Source organism: Sorghum bicolor, chromosome 10 (assembly GCF_000003195.3).
Source record: "Sorghum bicolor cultivar BTx623 chromosome 10, Sorghum_bicolor_NCBIv3, whole genome shotgun sequence".
NCBI classification, from domain to species: domain Eukaryota; kingdom Viridiplantae; phylum Streptophyta; class Magnoliopsida; order Poales; family Poaceae; genus Sorghum; species Sorghum bicolor.
Window position 1 is genome coordinate 60,091,624 of NC_012879.2, and position 8,795 is coordinate 60,100,418.

General features: G+C 37.5%; 1 long non-coding RNA gene across 1 annotated transcript; it reads right to left on the minus strand.

Moving 5' to 3' along the window:
- On the minus strand, window positions 1,970-4,535 carry LOC110431389. Its single transcript, XR_002448883.1, has 2 exons — window positions 3,726-4,535; window positions 1,970-3,636 (listed from the first exon to the last, which is right to left on the minus strand). It is a non-coding gene; the product is annotated as an uncharacterized LOC110431389 (long non-coding RNA).

Here is an 8,795-nt window from a genome sequence, read left to right on the forward strand (position 1 = left end):
CGACGCACGGCTGCACGCATCGATCGATACGTACGGTAACAGACTACCACTCGGTCATGCATGCATATGTCTCAGGTACAGGATACATACACGGAACGGATGCGTGTCTGTGTGGGCGTCTGACGTGATATGGAGGCATGGCTCCCTGCTGTGTGTACTTTGACAGTGTTCACTCCACTCCACCTCGTCGTCACGTCACTGACTAGTTCTATGAACGTGGACGTGCAGGTGTACCACTACATGTACTAGAATATGCTCTCCCGGCCCAATAGGGAAGACAAACATTTTTTAAGTTTAATTACACATCTGTAGAAAAAAAAAATACTATCCACATTTGTATTTCTAGTTAAGAATTTATTATAAGAGTATATCCACAATTAATATTCACTCCATCCCATCATAAATACCCAGGCCTTGTTTACTTCCACCCAAAAACCCAAAAAAAATTCAAGATTCCCTATCACATCGAATCTTTAGACGTATGCATTGAGTATTAGATATAAACGAAAATAAAGACTAATTGCACAATTTGATCGAGACGAATCTTTTGAGCCTAGTTAGTCCATGGTTAGACAATAATTACCATAAACAAACGAAAGTGATACAGTGTCGCGAAATTTTTTTCTCGGAGAACTAAACGCGGCCATCCCAAAATGAATGTGTTTTTCTAGCCTTAGGATAAGTCAAAGTTATTTAGTTAAGTTTGAATAAGTTCATATATGTCTCTAGGTAGATTTACTTTAAAAATATATTTTATAACTAATTAATTTAATGATATTTATTTTAGTGTTTTCTTGCAATGGTTTAGTTAAACTTGAATTTGTTTGACTTCTCGAGAAATGATAATTATATTCTTTTTTGGACAACGGAGTGTATTAGTATTTTTTTTATATGATTGATCAAACTTAAAAGTGTTTATATATATATGAATGAAGGGACCTAAATTTATGATGTGTACCTGGTCCATCATCATTATGATTAGTAGCATTTGGCTTGGCAGCGACTATATACTTGCATTGCTTGTGATTTGTGAAAGAGGAAAACTGAATGATTGTGATATCTCATGCTTCCTGCGTTCTTATGGCAGCTAGAGTTCTTCTGGGTGAGGAACTACAAGAGCACACTGCTCACTGCTGATTGTAAGTCACTACGAATTTCCTGGATTATTCTAATGAATTGCCATATTATAATTGCACCACCATACATTCCTGGACCCAAAGCATTATATTTATCCTAATAATGTCCTTTATTATCATATATTTCCTCCATCCCAAAAACTTGACACTATAGAATTTTTAAGACACCAACATACATATCGAGGTAAAAATGAACCATGTGCCAATACTTATTAGGGACGGTTCCTATTAAAAGGTCGGTTGTCATTTGGTTAACAGCTTAGTTAATTGCCATAAATAATAAGATCCTGGCAACAAAAAATCAGCATGCAGCTCTGGCAAATGTGGAGAATCAATTCTATTTATCTCACAAGGAGCAGATCTAGGGGTGGGGCGAGAGATTCAAGCCCCACCGCCTCCGCAAGCCCCTCCTAATTTTTCTAAACATGAAAGAGATAAGGAAGTTATTGATCTAAAAAAGAGTTTAAAGATGATTTGAACACCCTTTTTTTTAGATTTCTAGATCCTCACTGCCTTTCCAAATGCTAAAGCTACGCGTTTTCTGGGAAAGTCGACGACATCAGCAACGAGTTTGGCAAGAATGCAAAATGAGATGAAATCCTATTGCCAAGACAATGTGTGCAACACATAGCAAGAGAATCTTTAGGGATTTGGAGGCATTGGAATTGAAACACCATTCTTCTAGCTCCAGCACGCGCTAACATATTGCCAAGTCGTCTCCAAAGGTGTAAAGCATCTCGATACAAAAAATAATAAGCATGGTACAGCACGCACGCGTATGGGGAAGCTAGAATTTTCAGGCAAGGGTAGCTAGCTATGAAACAGCAAGCAGGTCAGAGCTAATAGCTGGTTATTCAATATAGCAAAACAAGGTTACACCAAAATCAATGCATCGATCGGTGTCAAGGTCTGAACAATATAATAACTTATACATGTATGTATCCTACTCTCTTCTAGGTTCTGACATGATAGTGTAGACTGTAGTATATAGTATATACCAATACTACAAGATTATAAAAAGGAATCAAGCTTCACTTATACTATACTGCATTCATGTTCCCAAGAAGTGGACAAGATCTGCAAGCATCTCTAGCTATTACATACTGGAGGAGTAACGTGTCAACAGTTTGATATTAGTGTTTTATATTGTTTCATAATAAATATACAAATCATGCATGACAAGCTCTCCTGTAGATTAAGCTTTACATGTTCACAGAGCAAAGAGCACAGTATCATTAGCAGCTAGCATGCAGTAGGTTGTAACAGTGCCAATGCATGCCAACCATAGTATCAACAAACTGTGATCATTTTCTCAAGAAAGCAGAGCAAAGAAAGCATATATAAGCAATTTCCTCTACACATCCCTCTTCAGATCGACCTATTAATTTCGTTAGTTCTCCCAAATTAAATGCAGCAAGAAACAGTTTTTGCTAATGAAAGGAAGAAGAATAAAAATGTGCCTGCCACCATTCCCATAAACTGAAACCTATATAGGAGTAGGACCAATTATTGCAACATCTGGAGAGCAAAGAACAATACAAAACCTACTTGAACAGTGCACAGTGTATTGGATTCCTTCTGCTGCTAGATCTACATTGGAAACAATTATACATGGCATTCATTTCTTTCATGCATACGGTGGGTTTAATTTGATGGCTATTTGAGACTGAAAATTTCATTGGTCTACACTCTACAGAGAGCACATAATTAATAGAGAATCTGGTTGCTAAATTTGGAATAATAAAATATAATGAAATCTGTTGTGATGCATGCTCTAATTCATGTAAGCTTAAATCCATATAGAGTAGATATCAAACAAGAGAAAACATAGTGATGTGTATACAGAGAAGAAGGCAGGTTTAATTAAAGAATGCACAGAATGCAAGTAAACAAAAGCTTCAAGAGAGGGAAACAAAAAGAAAAAAAAATTGAACAGCAGTTGGGTATATCAAGTAGTATTTTCAGAACATTGTATTGCAGGAAGCAAAAAGATTGAGGCAGAGGTAAGAAGAACTGAAGCAAATTAAGGATTGAAATTTTATAGACCTGGATAAAAAGATACGTGTACACCTCCAAACTAAGCACGGATTATTCAGAAGGATTTGCATGGATGGGATGAGAGGGGAGCAGATCGAGATGCATGGCCAAATTTTAATGATGGCAACTTTCTACACATGCACCCTCTTGTTTCATCAGTCAGCTCATCACAGGGTAATTATTGCGAGGGAAAGAGAGAAGAAGAATCAGAAAGATCCCCACTACGACCATACATGAGCCATGGGTATGTGTGCAGCTGCAGATGCCCACTGGTCAGTAGGAGTGGCCGTCATGCGCAGTCATGCCCACCCATCATTACACCAATCTGCATCTCATGCAGGATGCAGGTAGCTAGAGGTAATATCCTCTCTTCAGTCTTGAGTTCTTCACCATGGCAGCCACAAGATCTATCTATGTAAAGTATCTATCTCCCCATATCATATACGCCCAAGAAACTGAACAACTGCAGACGGAGGAAAGAAGAAAAAAACAAAACAAAACAAAAGTAAACGGGGTATGTATAGATTCAGTAAATCAGGTAGCTTAGCTTACCCGGTTCAGATTTGCATGTACGTGCCCCCAGCAAGATAGGTAGCTAGCGGATGGAGGGAAGCTCATGCTCATCTGATGGAGGTGCGCGCGCAGATCAAGATCATGGGGGAGCCCTTCCTTTTGGGGGGAATGAAGCCTGGTCCGAGATCTACACCACCCGCCTCCGTCCTCCTGCTGGTCTCCAAGAGAAGGAGGAAGAGACGATGGAGATTGAGGAAGCGCGCGAAGACTAGGGGAGAGAGAGAGACCAGAGAAGGAAGGAGCGGAGCGGAGCGGCGGCGCCCCCGAGCCAGACAACATTCCCCTCAAAGACGAAAAGGCTCCCCTGATCTAGCTATGCTCTCTCTAGCTAGCTTTTCCGCCTTGACCTCTCGCTGGCTTAGCTAGATCTCTCAAACTCTCTGATCCTACCACCTCCTGTCCCTCGCTCTCTTCTTGTATATCTTCGTGCCTCAGCCTCACCCTCATGGCTAGCTAGCTCCCGTGCTACCTCTCAGCTTTTTTGGGGTATGAGATGAGGTGCAGGGAGGAGGGGAGGGGAAGGTAGAGAAAGGGTCGGTATGTATATATGGAGGAGGAGGAGGAGGAGGAGGAGGTAGCTGCAGCAAGCAAGAAAGCAAGGTAGGAATGGGATGGGGGCCGGCGAGAGTTGAATGGGCACAGGAGGAGGAGGAGGAGGACGATTGGACGAAGGGGAATTGAAGGGTGTCCCCCAGCCGGCCGGCCCCCCACGAGGCACGGCTGGTTCCAAGGGGGAGCTGTCCCGGTCCCGGCTGTACATGTGTGTGCTAGCTGGTGCAATGGGGGCGGAGAGGAAGAGATGAGGAAGACGAAGAGGAGGAGGAGGTGTTACCTCTTGATCGGTCTCAATGTATAGTTTTATGGTACAGTTATCAAAACTATAAACTATAGGTAACCGAGCCACATGAGTTTTATTGGGATGAAATTTCTCTCTCATATGATGAAACTCTTTTATTTAATGACCCTGTCAAGTCAGTAATTTTACTTATGTGGCATCATATTTAATGTGTATAACACTTTCATGAAACATGCATTAAGACTAGCATTGAGAGGGATGAATCCGAGTTATGGTGGACCTCTGCTAGCACTGCCCACAAGAATTGCTACCTTCACCTACCCACCCTTTTCCTTCCCTGCTTTTTCTTCTTCAGCTGCAGTGTGTGTGACAACCTAGATGTGCCAAACTTTCTGTACCTGCTTAGCACTGCACCACCACTATGCCCGTTTTGATTGCTTTATATACTTGCTTGCGGTATAGGATAGGAAAGGTTCTACTTTGACCACCAAGGATGTTTATCCATTGCTAAAAAATAATGTTTTTCACTAGAGGAATATTGAAATATATATGCATTTATTATAAAACTTTTTTTATATATTATGTACTATATAAACAAACATATGATCTGACTAATTATTGATACATTGGTCAGAATACATGAAGCATGACCTTTTGAAATCCTAGGCCTTGTTTAGTTCCCAAAAATTTTGCAAAATTTTTCAGATTTTCCGTCACATCGAATCTTTAGACGTATGTATGAAATATTAAATATAGATAAAAATAAAAACTAATTGCACAGTTTAGTCGGAATTGACGAGACGAATCTTTTGAGCCTAGTTAGTCCATGATTGAACAATATTTGTCAAATACAAACAAAATTGCTACAGTGCTCATTTTGCTAAAAATTTTGGAACTAAACAAGGCCCTAATACACTTACTAAAAATAATCATGTGTACATTGTGTCTCATTATTAGTTGTTTACGACCTCCATGTGTGTGTACGTGTACACACAAAGCAAGTATTCATGTAAAAAATCTTCAACTTAAGTATTATATTACATTAGATTGAAAAATGATATGATGTATACTATGTAGATTTACCATGATGTCTTTTAGAGGATTTATATGTACCTATTTTGATTTATGGTGTTTTTTTAGACATGCCCAAGTTAATCTGTCTAAACCGAGAGTTGTCCCTTCAATTAAGCCGAGTAACGTTAGTTATCCCCGGAGCTGCACCTTGCACTCTATTGACCCAAAATACACATGACCAGACTGTATTAAATACTCCATTTATTCAAAAAAATATACAATTCTCACTTTCCAAGAAGTCAAGACCAATTTTGAGTTACCAGATCTATAAAAAACTACTGCTCCTTCTATCTCAAATCAAATCAACTTCTATAGTTGTCCTAATAAGTTCATCTATTTTTAAGTTTAACCAACATTATAGAAAAAAACACCAAAATTTATGACATCAAATTAGTATCACTTGGATACACCACGAGATATAAAGTTGATCAAACTTAAGATAGTTTGACTTATAGCATGATTGTAGGAATTGATTTATTTTGAGATGGAGGTACTAACAATTATGAAACCAATAAGAATCGTTAGATTAATTATAGAACCATATGGCATTTTCTAAAACTTATTCATTCCGAACCATATGGCATGCCCTAAAGCCAAGTCACTGTTGTCACAAAAAAAAGCCAAGTCACTGTCTACTCAATCAAATTAAATTGAATAAACATAATCTAGTGCTCGTGTGTGTATATAAAGGGGTTTTAGGTACGCCTATACTTTGTTGTTAGGCCTTGTTTACTTCCATCCGAAAACCCTAAATTTTTCAAGATTTCCTGTCACATCGAATTTTTAGACGCATACATAGAGTATGAAATATAAATAAAAATAAAAACTAATTAAACAGTTTGGTCGAAATTTAAGAAACGAATCTTTTAAGTTTATTTAGTCTATAATTGAACAATAATTACCACAAACAAACAAAAGTGCTACAGTGTCGCGAAATTTTTTCCTTCATGAACTAAACAAGGCCTTAGAGTTTATTTCAAAGGACAAAGGAATTGATCAGTCCAACTATTGAGTTAATCCTTTTCTTTTTCTAAAACCCCTGTTCGAATTGAAACTAAAACTTTAGAACCATAAAGCATGTCCTGACGCCCAAGTCATTGTCTAGGCGATCAAATAGGCTTAGGCTGCCCAACAGGGCCCCTAGTGAAGTCAAGATTCAAAAAGACATTCTTTTTAACAAAGTAACCACACTGATACTGTGCACCTTTTCTCTAATAATTAATGAGCCTAGAAAAAAAAGGGACCTCTAGGCCTTTTTTTAGTTCTATTTTTTTTTTTCAAAATGGACACCGTAGCAATTCTATTTGTATTTGACAAATATTATCTAATCATAGACTAACTAGACTCAAAAGATTTGTCTCGTAAATTACAGACAAACTGTGCAATTAGTTATTTTTTTATCTATATTTAATGTTGTATACATATACTGTAAAATTTGATGTGACGAAATTTTTTTAGAAAAATTACAAATTTTTTTGGGACTGAACAAGTCCCTAGTGGTACTACTCCATTTTTTTCAACACCCATGCATGGTAGCTGCGCGGGCCCCACGTGTCATGCTCGCAGTCGGAGAGCGAGGCAGGGGTGGGGAGCATGCGCCCACGACAGGCGGAACGCCCTCGGCCGTCCCGTCCTGTCGAGACACGAGCTTAAATGCAGAGTTTATGATGGACGGCATGATTGCGATGGATCGGAGAAGAAGTGAGCCGGGGCCCCGGCGGCGTGCAGTGCTGGCCCTCCTGCCACCTGGACTGGACTCCAGCCTGGTTGGCAAGAAGACGATCGAGAGCTATATATATATATATATATATATATATATATATATATATATATATATATATATAGCTACGACGACGAGAAATAAAAATTAAGACATGACGGATGAGAGAGCAGGATGGAGGGACGACGAGGCCCCCATGGCCATGCATGGCCACCAGGACCGGCCGCTCCCACTCCTCGGGCTAGCTCTCCGTGCATGCGCCGATCGGGAGCCGGAGAAGAAGAAGAAGAAGAAGAAGAAGAAGAAGAAGAAGAAGAAGAAGAAGAAGAAGAAGAAGAAGAAGAAGAAGAAGAAGAAGAAGAAGAAGAAGAAGAAGAAGAAGAAGAAGACACGCAGCAATGCGCGGAGCACTGCCATCAGCGGCGAACGCAATGAATAGCAGCATACGCGCGCGTCCCATCCCATGGAAAGTTGGAAACCTCTTCGCTGATCTGTCGCGCCGCGGACGCCGGCGGACTGGCAGTGGCATGCAGTGCTGGCAAGCAGCAGGCTCCGTCCGTGTCCATGCAATGCACGCACCCACGCATCAGACGACGACCATTTATTCATGCATGCATGTGTGTGCGTGGCCCAGCTGCATGCTGATCGATGTGTGGGCGTGCTACGGCCTTGTTTAGTTCACAAAAATTTTCAAAATTCTCCGTCACATCGAATCTTACGATACATGCATGGAGCATTAAATATACATGAAAACAAAAACTATTTATACAGTTCATCTGTAAACCGCGAGATGAATCTTTTGAGCCTAGTTACTCTATAATTGAACAATGTTTGTCAAATAAAAACGAAAGTGCTACAGTGCCGTTTTTCACAAGTTTTTGCGAACTGAACAAGGCCTACGTGTGACAGTGTGACCCTGCAGCACACACATCATTATTATTATTATTATTGTTGTTATTATTATTATTATTATTATTATTATTATTATTATTATTATTATTATTATTATTATTATTATTATTATTATTATTATTATTATTATTATTATTATTATTATTATTATTATTATTATTATTATTATTATTATTATTATTATTATTATTATTATTATTATTATTATTATTATTATTATTATTATTATTATTATTATTATTATTATTATTATTATTATTATTATTATTATTATTATTATTATTATTATTATTATTATTATTATTATTATTATTATTATTATTATTATTATTATTATTATTATTATTATTATTATTATTATTATTATTATTATTATTATTATTATTATTATTATTATTATTATTATTATTATTATTATTATTATTATTATTATTATTATTATTATTATTATTATTATTATTATTATTATTATTATTATTATTATTATTATTATTATTATTATTATTATTATTATTATTATTATTATTATTATTATTATTATTATTAT